Below are 14118 nucleotides of genomic sequence, written 5' to 3'. Positions count from 1 at the left end.
ACGTCCTCGGCCTCCCGTGGCGTCCTGAGAGCGGGTTCTCTGGAAGGAAATGTAAAGTTGTTTACACGGTTTACAGCCGCCCATTTTTCCTGTCTACGTTCCGTCAAGCGGGTATCAATACGCACACAGTGCTGGAGAAACAGTTCAAAATCCCCTGGAGATTCGGAACGAGCTAACTCGTCCTTGATGGTACCGGACAACCCCTTTCTGAAAACAGACAATAATGCATTGTTTCCCCAGTCGGTGTCTACCACTAACCTCTTAAATTCAGTGGCGTATTCAACGACAGAACGCTTTCCCTGACGTAAGGAAAGGAGAGCCGATTCAGCGGTAGCACGGCGATTCGGATCATCAAACATTTGCGCCATTGCGGTCAGAAAATCATCTAGGTGATTTAAACGGATGTCTCGGTTCTCTATCATAGGATTAGCCCAAGCCAGTGCTCGTGAGGTTAATAACATAATTATACATAACACTTTGGACCGGTCAGAACGGTAATAATCAGCATGTACATCAAAAAACAGTATACATTGGTTCACAAATCCACGAAACTGACCACGGTCACCATTGAAACGGAATGGGGGTAACCTAGGCATACCGGCAGCTGATACGGACGTAGTGGGGCCGGCTTCCTGAGCCTCCACTCTGACTTGCAAATCCTGTATAGCCGGACCCAGTACCTGGTGATCATGACCCAGCTGTGCCTCCACATCTCTAAGTTTAGTCTGCACCACCTCCATCTCCTGCTGCAAGGAGTTAATCATAGAAAAGAGCTGATCTACTCGTGTCTCAGTCATTGCCCCAGCGAAATCCTCTTTTTTAGGCCTGAGTATAATGTAATACTTATTATATGTTCTGAGGATTTCGATAGCGTAGGGCAATGACAATCAGAGACGAGTTCTTGGTACAAGATATTTTATAATATGTAACCACGGTAGATAACAACGGAACAAACACAGCAATACAAATACACACAATACCTTCCCGAAACGGAGCGGAGGGAATTCCCGGGGCCACGCACCGGACTCCCCCAGGGAGACCACCAGAGCGAACCCCTCTACAGGGACTGTCCGGCAATCACCCCGGAAGGCCTAAATGCGCAGCAGCCGGGACACAAGGGGCAAGCGGTAAAAGTCCAGGAGTGTCCATACGGGATGATTGTCCAGAGTGGTTACGAACCAGAGAGAACCGGGCAGAGTGCTGACCGAAGATGGCAGACGGAATCCGGGCACAGCTTGAGAAACCGGGTAAGGTCCAGAGTCGGTCGGTCGGTAGTCTTTAGGAGGATCCAAAAGCAATCAGGATTAGCAGCAGCAAAGCAGGAGCACACAGCAAGCAGTATACTCAGGCACTGGACTGGGCTGAGAGGCGGCCTTTTAAGCAGCTGGACAGGAAGTAGGGCAACAGAACCTTAAAACTCCATGTTAACTGAGGGCAAGCTCATTCAAAAGAGAACTGGAAAACCTGGAAACCTGACAGTACTATTGCATGTTCTCACATCAGGAAGTGAATGCCGACTAGTTATAGACCTTATTTGAATAGAGTTTTAGAAAAAAAGTTCAAGATGGAAACCATATGTTCATTATTCTCAATTTGCAGAAGGAAGATTACCTTGCTCCCTTAGGTCTTTAAAGATGCTTACCTTTGTATACCATCATCCCAACTCACCAGAAATATTTTTAGGTTTGTAATTCAGAGGAAGAAGCAAATATCACACCTCCAATTCTACTGTCTTCTATTTGGCATATCAGTTGCACCATGGGTTTTCATCAAAGTCTCAGTAGTCATTTCTGCAGATATTAGAATGCAAGGAATTTTTGAATGTCAACATTTGGCTGATGAAAGCGTTTTCAGACAGTTTTTCTCAATTCTCAAGGTAAACTTAATATTCCAAAGTTTCTTTGAAAAAGTTGGGGTCATTTTATCAGCAGCCTGAATGCCAGTCACTGCAACCATTTATGCAAAGACATGAGAAATGTATTCTTAGAATCAAAGTCTTCATCTTCCTGAAAGATCCATTGGTTTGGATGTTTCAGTTTATAGAATCAGGCTTTAAAAAGCGATTGAAACAATACTCTCATATCTCACTTTTCCGCCATTAATGCTCATTTTAATTTTGTAATTTTTGGTAGTGATGGGCGAACTAGCAGATATCCAGGATCGATAGCACTTACCGGATTTAAAAAAAAAATCGGTTCTCGCCCGGAATTGATCCTGGGTATGTGGCTGGATGCCGGTCCCTGTATAAGTCTATGGGGACCAGAATCCAGCACTTAAAAATGGTGGTATAAGGGATAGGAGGATTAGAGCAAGCACAATATACTTACCAAGTCTCCAACATGGCTCTGACCTGGACTTTAGGAAGGGTGAGCTGAACTACTTTTTCTATTTCCAACATGGCTCTAACTGCTTCGGGGCCGCTCACTCTTTTTCATATCATTTACCTTCATGCATATTCACTGCTTCCCCTTCCCACCGGCAGTCCTGGCATCTGTGATTGGTTGCAGTCATACGCGCCCCCACCCTGTGTGACAGCATCTGGCTGCTTGTAATCACTGACCCTGTTTGCAGGTCAATAACGTGGTATAAAAATAAATAAATTGACCTAGGGTTCCCCAGTATTATGATACCCAGCATAGATAAAGCATACGGCTACATGCTGCAGACCCTAGCTGTGCGCTTATCTTGGCTGTGTATCAAAATAAGAGGAACCGCATGCGGCTTTTTTAAAATATTTTTTAAATTTTTATTGAAATAAATAATTTTTAAAAACGGCGTACAGTCCCACCCAATTTTTAAACCCAGCTATGATAAAGCCCAATAGCTGGGGGCTGGTATTCTCAGGTTGGAGTTACCCATGCTTATTGTCCCCCCAGCCTAAAAATAGCAGCCTGCAGCCGCCCAGGATTGTTGCACCTATTAGATGTGACAATCTCGGCGCTTTACCTGGCTCATCCCGATTGCCCTGGTGCGGTGGCACTAAGCCCTAGATTAGTAATGGGAGGCATCTATGAGACATTACCCCCCCCCCACTAATCTATAAGTGAAAAGAAATAAATACAAACACCGAAAAAATCCTTTATTTGAAGTAAAGTACAAAAAACCCCACCCTCTTTTAGCAATTTATTAACCCCAAAAGCACCCAGGTCTGACGTAATCCATACAAGGTCCTACAACAATTCCAGCTTTGCTATATCTGAAGGCACAGCTCACGGCCATAGATTAATGACCGCTTGCTGTAAGCTTCAGGAAAAGACCGAGCCGCGCAATGAGCAGTGACGTCACTGAGATTATTTACAAGTTCCCATAGTCGTCACCTGTGTTCACAGGTAACCTGACCTCATTAACAATACAAGTCTATTTGTGTGCAATTTTAATACTAAGCAATCACCTCGTCCATGGATTGGCAGTTTGTGAGTGGTTGCTACATCACTGTTTTGCACTTGTGTTTCCTCCATCTTTATTAAGGGGTTTTGTTACATCCTGTTAGTGCATTAGATTCTGTTGCCTGGGCAGGTAAACACTGTTGCCCTTTTGTTGCTGTGAATTATTCTTGAATTTTGGGGGGAAAATTTAATTCCTCTTTTTGTTGTTTAGCTTTCATATCTGATTGTTGAATTTTTTGGGGGGAAATGTAATTCCTTTTTTTGTTGTTTAGCTTTCATATTTGATTCTGTGATGGACAAGACCTGGGTGCCACACAGGTGTCCCAAGAAGGTCATGTCATCAGAGGAGGAGAATTTTGGCTTCAATGGTAAACAGCACAGGCAAAGTGGGGATAAAATATCTGGACAAAATCTGTTCCTGTGATCAGTTTTGGAGTCACATTTTCTGTTAGTGTAGAAAGCTCGTCAACAGCACCTGAAAACTCTAGCCTTCATTCTGGAAAATGGTACTTGCAGGCACCTTGCACAACACAGAGAAAATGAAAATGCTCTGCACGATCTTGGAATCAAAACGGCACAATATACGTTGCTGTGAATTTCTGTGATAAACATCACAGTGGATCTACTGGACCAAAACTACTGTTCACTTCAATGTGCGAGCGAACTGACCGGCCACCGACTCTTCTCTACTGCCTCCAATGGTGGCAGCAGGTACACGTGCTGGTAAGTAGTCAGCAGAGGGCAGCCCCAGGGAATCTGCGGTACCCCAGCAGCTGGTGCCATGGACACAGTACAGTCTTTGGTGAAATCGGCAGCAGCAGTAGGCATAGGGATGGATCTGTCCGGGATGGATGGATTTTGGCAGCACTGGCCGGCATGGATATTTGCGGCAGCTTGTATAATAGGTGACAGCCAGTGTGAATGGTAGAAACAGCGGCAGCAGATAGGGAGACACTGTAACAACGATACAGTCAGCAACAGCAATATACTTAAACAGTAACAGCAGCAGCACTGAGGACCTGAGAACTAGCAACTAAAGTAACACATTGCTCAGGTACTTCCCATAGGGCAGAGGTGTGTTAAGTACCTGCAACCTCCCAGCTGACCTAGGAGGCACTTCCAGGTTAGGAGGACGCTGGCCCTTTAAGAGAAGGAGCATGGCCACTGGTGCGCCCTACGGGCAGTGGCCAAAGGTCTGCAAGCTGCATGGATGTCGGTGTGGGAGTTACAGTGAGAAGGACGCGGCCCTCACCGTTTGAAGTACAAACAGTCTCTTTGTTACAAATCTACAAAAACATTAAATTCTGGGGCTAGCCAGAAAGAGAGTGTGTACAACAGGTGCACAGTAAAAACAGACAATGACGATTTCACGCTGGTCCACTCTTCAGGGGGTCTTTTTACTTCAAATGGTGAATGCTGCTTCCTTTTCACTTTTTCAACATGTTTTTGTTTATGGGCACCATGTATGTGGAAGTTCTTTTGTACGTTACTGCAAATTATTTTGCAATTTTTTTACAATTTTTTTTGCAGTGTGTGCATACTTTGCAAAAAGAAAACAAGGAATTCACAGTAAGGCTTGTATAGACTAAGAACTATGGCTTTCCATCAATGCATTAAGCAACATTACCTGCTCATTGGCAACATAAGCCAGTCAGCAATCAGTCATCCTTCGTCTTCTTCTCACCCTCATCTTTCTAGCAACCGAGCCACACCCTCAATTAGCACTATATCAATGTCATTATGAGTAGAGATGAGTGAACCTTAGGCTCGGGGATCAGGCTCGGAAAATGACGTGAAAATCAGCCAGGTGAGTATTTTGCGCACTGTGGGTACTCTTTCTTCGGCTCAAAAGGACAGTGAGGCAGGCAGATGAAATGCCTTTATTTCTGAAAGCCAGCCAACTCCACAAGTTGGCATGGTAGCTGTACCACCAGTAACTTGACCAGGAGTTAAGGGGGCTTTACACGGTAGCGATTTCTAGCGATATCGAGCGTGTAAGTACCCGCCCCCATCGCACATGCTATATCGTATGATCACTGCTGCAGTGAACATTATCGCTACAGCAGCGTCACACGCACTTACCTGGTCGGCGGCGTCGCTGTGACTGCTGAACAATCCCTCCCTCCAGGGGGAGGGACGTTCGGCGTCACAGCGACATCACAGCGACGTCACAAAGCGGCCGGCCAATCAAAGCGGAGGGGTGGAGATGAGCGGGACGTAACATCCCGCCCACCTCCTTCCTTCCGCATTGTGGCCGGCGGCAGGTAAGGAGACGTTCCTCGCTCCTGCGGTGTCACACACAGCGATGTGTGCTGCCGCATGAGCGATGAACAACATGGATAAACAACCCTTACTGATTTTTGAGTTTGGGACGACCTCTCCATGGTGAACAATTTTCACCATTTTTGAGGTGGCTTAAGGTCGCTGGTAAGTATCACACGCTGCGATATCGTTAATGATGCCGGATGTGTGTCACTAACAACGTGACCCCGACGATAAAACAATAACGATATCGTAGCGTGTAAAGCCCCCTTTAGTCTTTTTGGCATACAAGCAGATGACTGGAAGCAAATATCTGTTTGGTCAACACATAATCAAAGATATGTGCCAGTGCAAAGGAGTAGATGGAGGAGGCATCCTCGTAGTATGCTCATAATTAGAGATGAGCAAACCTTGGGCTTGGGGTTCAGGGTTCAGAACCGGCTCAAATTAGGCTTACATTTAGTGTACTAAGATGTGTAGTTCACAGAGAAATGTTTTGCTTTTGGTCCATAGCAAAACATTTCTGGAGGTGTTATTTTTTTATTTTTTTTTAAATTCTCTGTGAACTACACATCTTAGTACGCTAAATGTAAGCCTAATTTGAGCCGGTTCTGAACCCTGAACCCCGAACCTCAGATGGGCATCAACTTCCTATCGTGGCTGCCTTTGCTGTCCCTACACTGCCAGTCATCTCCTTGTCTATTCTGTCATATTTCTCTACCGGGTCTTCTGTCACTGCCCATCCATGATAGCTATGCATCCAACTGGCTGCCCCTGTGTTTTATACTGCTGTACTGTACTCCTGCTGGGGCTGCCATTGTAGATTTTACACTGCCAGACATCAACTTGCTTGACCTGTCATATTTATATAACTTGCAGCTTCTACTGCTAGATGCCTACACACATCTCCTGCGCTTGTCCAGAGTACTGTACTGCTCCTGGGAAGCATACTCTCTTGGGGATACACAAAAATGAAAATTATTGTAAGTATGAGGTTACAGACATTTTTTAAGTATGCATCAATATCAGATCGGCAGAGATCCAACACCCTGTACCCCCACCAATCAGCTGTATATAGCTTTAATGGTATTCACATGTAATCATTGAATGGAGTTAATGGAGATAATTATTTATTTATTGTACTATACGATATAGACCCGCCCACTGGCGGCTGTGATTGGTTGCAGTCACAAAGCTGTCACTGAGCGTAGGGGCAGGTCTGACTGCAACCAATCACGGCCTCCAGTGTGCGGAGGAAGCAGTGAATATGTGCGGATGCAGTGTATATCTAATGAGCAGGTAGGGAAAAAGAGAGGCAGTGGGAGCAGTGTAAGGCTATGTGTCCACGTTGCTATTTTGCTGCTTTTTCAACTGCAGCGTTTAATGCCAAAATGTGTTCTGCTTTTCAAGCAAAGTCTATGGGAATTTGGTTTTCTTGAACCCACTATGCAGTTCAAACTGCAGCCTTTTTCTGGCAGAAATTTGGTCAAAAACTCTGCTTTGCAGTTCAAAACGCAAATGGCAAAAACAATTGCATGTCAATTGTTTTTGCCATTTGGGTTTTGCACTGCAAAGCTGAGTTTTTGTCCAAATTTCTGCCAGAAAAAGGCTGCAGTTTGAACTGCATAGTGGGCACAAGAAACCCAAATTCCCATAGACTTTGCTTGAAAAGCAGAACACATTTTGGCATTAAACGCTGCAGTTGAAAAAGCAGCAAAAAAGCAACGTGGACACATAGCCTCACAGCAGTGTAATGTGCACAAAATGTCAGCGGCCATCCAATCACAGTAATGCCATAACCAAGATGGCTGTGGCATTACTCTGATTGGTTAAGAAGCCCAGCATGTTTAGTGGTTGTAATTCAGGTGGCAAACATGCTGAGTGGGACATCCGAATATAGCGAGGCAAATACACCAATACTCGCTAAATAACAAATACCCTGAATACCGCACTATTCGTGCAAATAGTGACGAATACATTCGCTCATCACTAATTCCCACCTATATTGTAAGAAATGAATGACAATTATAAATTCTCATATTATGCTTGATAACCATGAAAGTCTAAAGCTAACCTGTCAGGCATTTCATGTTGCCCAAACCGCAACACTATGAATTGCAACCTGGCTGCACGATTGAACAATATATTATTGTGGGAAATTCACTTAGAGCCCAAGTCCAGCTGTTCCCAGCGCTGCTGAATGTAATTGACATGTCAGTCCATCTCCTGTACATAGGGAGAGACCAGTCAATCAACTGCTGCAGCACTAGTAAGAGCCAGTTGGGAGTGACTTTCAAAGTATATTTTCTCTGAAGTGCCTGAGTATTTCAAAGAATCATGTACTTGGCTACAATCGTGCAGCCAGGCTACAATTCAAGGTCCTCGCAGTTTGGGGGTTTAGTATAAATGCAATTAGGCCATTTATGCTATTGATTTCTAGTATACTGATTCTATAGTGATTTCTAAAATCACTGTCAGGGACATAACAATCGTGGTCGCAGGTATTGCTACCAGGTGCTTGCGGGAGTCAGATCCGCAGACGCCAGCACTTTTTTCAGTTGGAAGTGCATCCAATAATCCACAAGCCCCCTAAAATACGCCACTGGCCAATCAGAGGCCGGCAGCTGATGTCAGATTGCAGTCACAAATGCATAGCAGTGACACCAAAGTCAGCTACCAACCTCTGCACTAGCTGCAAAAGAGAAAGCCGCACGTTGTGGGAGTGAAGGAAGGTGGGAATTTTCAGATTTTTTTTTATGTTAGAGAACTGCGGCAGAACAGGGAACATATATAGCAGGAAGGTTTAATATATACTAGTGTAGCGCCCCTGAAACCACAGGGTGCTACAAGGTTCTGCATCCCCACAAGGATGCAGGGCCTACCCCTAAGGGACCCAGAACCCCAGTGCCGGTACCAACAAAAACCCAGGCAATCCCAGTTTTCCCAAACAATATCCCATACAATGGTACCCAGCTAGGGTGGGACCAATGGATGGCCGCCTAGAGGTGGAGCCAATCCAGCCCACTAGTTGACCAGGTGGGAGGGGCAGACTGGACAAAAAGGTCAGTAGTTAGTCTAGAGGAGAGAGTTGACAGAGGAGACGTCCTGACTCGGGTTAAGGGTGACCTGGTACCCAGGAGAAGTGGTTGCCGGTGGAGTACGGTGTACTCCCGGAACTACGCACCGACGGGGTACAGGACCCTAGGACAGGAAAGAGCTTCAGGCCGACCTGTTAACACCTGCACAGCAAAGGGGACCATCAAGGACCTTGCTGACCCTAAAGAATCTGAAGACTCATTAGCAAAGGGAGAATCGGGGACAGGACCAGAGACTCCAACCCCACAGGTTCACGCTACCGTCAGGCGGACAGAAGTGGACAAACCACAGAATGGGGACCCCCAGTGTTCCATGGGGACCCACTTACCAGAGACAGGTGCAGGGGAAGAAGGTACCAGAGAAACCAGACTGGCACTGAGATGAAGGGAACCTGGAAGCGAAACCAGCCGGCCTCATGCCCCCAGTTACCATTTCAAGAAAGTGAGTAAACCAGTTGCACTGAATACCTGTGTGGACTCCCTTCTTTTGATGCCCACTGCACCATACACTCGCTGGGGCAAAACCCTACTTGCGGAGAGAATACCATACTAGCTGCCAATACCACCAGCCCCAGTAGAGACATTCTGCAGCAGTGGCTCTCTACACTTAGCCGCAACACCGCAAGTGGCGTCACGTATACATTTTATTCAACAATCCCCTGTAAATATCCCCATTACAAAAAGGGCCCAGGGCACGGAACCGGGTAACGGCCACCACTGTGACATTCCCCACACGTACACTGACTGTTACCGAGTACCCCATATCCCTGGATGCTACACTAGCAAGTAGCCCAGGATAGGGATATATAGACCTGGAAGGGGTCCATGACTGGGGACATTAGTATTGGATGGGGGAGATTACAATATAATGGCGGGGCAGTACATAAGTCTTTAAAGGATTTAGTATGCTACAGAGGTCCATACAGCTGACCAACATGCAGCATGGGGAGACCAGATCCAAGTTTTGCTACGGGGCCCATCAGACTCTAGATATGCCAATGGTCAATGTCACCAAGTGACATAGATTATGTGGTGCATGTTGTTTTCTTTCCTTTGATAGCACTTTTGAGAAAGTTATAATTGCTGAAATAAATGGCAGAATAGATTCCGTTGTTCTACAACTGGTAATTTTATGTAGGCTATTAACCCAGTCTCTCATAGAATGGCAGTGAATAATTGTCAATGCAAGCTTTTTATTACAGATAAATGCTGCAATAGTTAATTAATTAGTATGCACATAAATAGCCTATAGATATGTAAATGAGCTGAATGCAACAGAAGGAACTTGGATTCAGTACATCTTACGACATGCTGTGCTAAATCCGGTACAGAGGAATGAAAATAATGTAGCACTTGCTTTCCAAGGTGAGAAACAGTCTCGTTGTGGTATTTTTTTCTTCATTTTCCTTCTAAATAATCATATTTTTGTGCAGAATAAGGGAATTACATATTATTTTCGATGTAGTCAACCTTATAGACAGTTTAGTTTGCTCTATATAGCTATTTTATTAAATTACAGTATGGCATTATGGCGTTGAAGGGACACAAAGGCTATCTATGACATACTGTATATCTAATATATAAAGCTGAGTGTATGTTTGTATGTATGTATATATGTACATGTGTGTGTGTATGTCTGCTAAAGGAATCTGCACCGTCGCATTTACAGTCACGAAATTTTGCACAGACGCCTCATGTGACTCAGGGAACGTCATAGACTATATTTTGACAGGAAAATGTAACCCCATGCTTTACAGTTACTCTACAAAATCTTGCCTCCATTAAATTGAATGGAGGTGGGAGCTACAGGCTATTAATGGCAACTGTCAGTGGTTGCTATAGGAACAAAATAAACTGTTAGTATAAGAAGCTTATGTGTGAGGTAATATCATGTCGGTGGGGAAACGGATAGAGAGAGACAGAAAAAGACAGACAGGCAGAGACAGACGGGGAAAGAGACAGACAGAGACAGACATGGAAAGAGACAGACAGAGACAGACGGGCAAAGAGACAGCCCTGGAAAGAGACAGCCGGGCAAAGAGACAGCCGGGCAAAGAAACAGGCAAGGAAAGAAACAGCCCTGGAAAAAGACAGCCCTGGAAAGAGGCAGCTGGGCAAAGAGACAGCCGGCAAAGAGACAGCTGGGCAAAGAGACAGACAGGCAAAGAGACAGACCGGGAAAGAGACAGACCGGGAAAGAGACAGACCGGGAAAGAGACAGGGAGACAGAGAGAGAGACAGAAACAGACAGACAGACAGAGACACAGAGACAGATGGGGAAAGAGACAGAGAGATAGAGACAGACAGAGACAGACATGGAAAGAGACAGACAGAGATGGGCAAAGAGACAGACGGGCAAAGAGACAGATGGGCAAAGAGACAGACCTGGAAAGAGACAGACGGGGAAAGAGACAGACAGGGAAAGAGACAGACGGGGAAAGAAAGAGACAGGCAGACACACACATAGAAACAGACACAGAGGTAGAGAGAGACAGACAGACACAGAGATGGAGACAGATAGACTGATACAAATACAGACAGAGAGATAAAAACAGACAGACAGAGACATAGACACAGACAGACAAGGAAAGAAACACACAGAGAGGCAGACAGCAACACACAGACAGAGACTGGAAGAGACAGAGAGACAGTTACTATCCCGGGCAATGCCTGGGTACTACAGCTAATATATATATATATATATATATAATATATAAAGCTGAATGTGTGTATGTATGTATGTATGTATGTATGTATGTGTGTGTGTATGTCCGGGATTGGCATCTGCACCGTTACAGCTACAGCCACAAAATTTTGCCCACTCACACATCTGGACCCCGAGAGCGTCATAGGCTATGTTGTGAGGTGAAATTTTAACCCCGCGCATTCCAATTTACCAATCAATTTTGCACCTATCTACATAATGGGGAAAAATGAAACGAAAAGTGTATCTGCATCGTCACATTTACAATCACAAAATTTTGCACAGACACCTCATGTGACCCAGGGAATGTCGTAGACTATGTTTTGACAGGAAATTGTAACCCCACGCTTTACAGTTACTCTCCAAAAAACATGCCTCCATTAAAGTAAATGGAGCCTGGAACTACAGGTTATTAGTAGGAGCTGTGATTGGTTGCTATAGGAACAAAAGACATTCATAGTATAAGAAGCTTATATGTGAGGTAATAAGATGTCGGTGGGGAGACGGATAGAGAGAGACAGACAGAGACAGACAGAGAGACAGACAGACAGAGAGACAGACAGGGAAAGAGACAGAGAGAGACAAACGGTGAAAGAGACAGACAGAGACAGACGGTGAAAGAGACAGACAGAGACAGATGGGGAAAGAGACAGACAGAGACAGACGGGGAAAGAGACAGATCTGGAAAGAGACAGACAGAGACAGACCTGGAAAGAGACTGACCTGGAAAGAGACAGACCTGGAAAGAGACAGACCTGGAAAGAGACAGATGGGGAAAGAGACAGATGGGGAAAGAGACAGATGGGGAAAGAGACAGACATGCAGACAGGGACAGAGACAGGCAGACAGGGAAGGAGGAGACAGCCAAAGAAACAGACAACGATAGATGGGGAAAGACACAGACCTTGATAGAGACAGACGGGGAAATAGACAGAGAAATAGAGACAGACAAGGAAAAAGAAAGACAGACAAGCAGACAGGGAAAGAGACAGACAGGAAAAGACACAGACAAAGAGATGGGGAAACAGACGGAGAAAGAGACAGACCTGGGAAAGAGACAGACCTAGAAAGAGACAGATGGGGAAAGAAACAGAGAGATAGAGACATACAAAAAAAGAGACAGACAGAGACAGGCAGACGGGGAAAGAGAAAGTCAGAGAAAGAGACAGACGGAGCACATTACTTGACCAATTTAGTTAAATCTGTGTGGAATATCTGTGGTGTTGAAATATATGTTGTGAAATGCTTCTATTAACTTAGTGTTTGCCTTTTAATAATTACATTTCTATTTGTTTTGTGGTTTTTGTGTGCAGAATAATTTTTTGTTAATACATTCTATTTTGTTAACAACAGTTATTAACCCGGGCGAACCCATATATATATATATATATATATATATATATACAGAGAGAGAGAGTGTACATTATTAACAAAAAGTTAGGCATTTTTGGCTTTTGGGGGAAATTTCTGTTAAACATAAAAAGGTGACACTACAGTGATATTTTATCACGGGAGAAGGGCATTTAGGTAGAAATATTCAATGTTGATTTCATCATCTCAAACAATTTGTTGACACAAAAGCCAACAACAGTGGTGGGTATACCCCCCAAAATTGTCAATGGCTCAATAACTTGTCATGTGGCATTGAGCATCAATTACAGCTTGACAATGAAGTTTCATACTGTTCACAAGTTGTTTTATTCTCTGCTGAGGCATGGCATCCCACTGATCTTGAAGGGCTATCCTCAGGTCATTGAAGTTCTGAGGAACAGAGTTATGAACCTCTACACCGCAACTCAGCTGATTCCATAGGTCTTCTATAGGATTCAGGTCTGGAGAAAGTGCTGTACACTTCATTTAAGGTACCCCAATCCGTTCCCAAATGATGCACTCTCGATGAGCTGGAGAATTGTGGTCCATGAAGATGAAATTAGGCCTGTGTTGTTCATGCAGACACCCATGACTGCATGATGTTATTCAAGTAGTAGGGGCTTGTCACTGTACCATTCACAAAGTGTATTAAATTTGGTGTGACCACGCTTTGCCTTCAGAACAGCATCAAAACATTAATTCTTGTAGGTTTAACTGCACACAGGAAATTGACAGAGAGTCATTTTTTTGTGAGCCCGGAGATGTTCGGGTTCAGCCAGGTCCAACCAGTTTGGGTCTGGACTTGACCCAAACTTGAGCCCGAACCCCATATATGTCTATGGGGACCTGGACTTAAGTGCTAATAAAATGGTGGTAGTAAGGGCTAGGGGGCTGCAAAAGGAAGCAAAACAGTGATTAAAGCAGGACAATTATACTTGCCGAGTTACCTTGTGCCTGTCACATTGCTTCTGAGTCCGCTCATTAAATCTTATGAATGGATTACCGGATTAGGCTATGTGCGCACGTTGACTTTTTGGTTGCAGAAATTTTTGCACCAAATTTGCATCTCCTGGCAGAAAAACCTTTTGACTTTCATCTAATCCCTCCAAATCACTCATTTCTAATCTTCTAGTGCCCACTTTTTGTACTTCCTTACAAACTTGAGACAACGCTTCTTCTGACGATAGATTGAGGCTTCTAATCATTTAAAACAACAACGTGGGGTCCCCCCCTATTTTTGATAACTAGCCAAGGTAAAGAAGACAGCTGTGGACTGGTATTATCTGTCTGGCAAGGTCCA

Source organism: Anomaloglossus baeobatrachus, chromosome 3, assembly GCF_048569485.1.
Source record: "Anomaloglossus baeobatrachus isolate aAnoBae1 chromosome 3, aAnoBae1.hap1, whole genome shotgun sequence".
Classification (NCBI taxonomy): domain Eukaryota; kingdom Metazoa; phylum Chordata; class Amphibia; order Anura; family Aromobatidae; genus Anomaloglossus; species Anomaloglossus baeobatrachus.
This window is presented reverse-complemented; position numbering follows the sequence as displayed.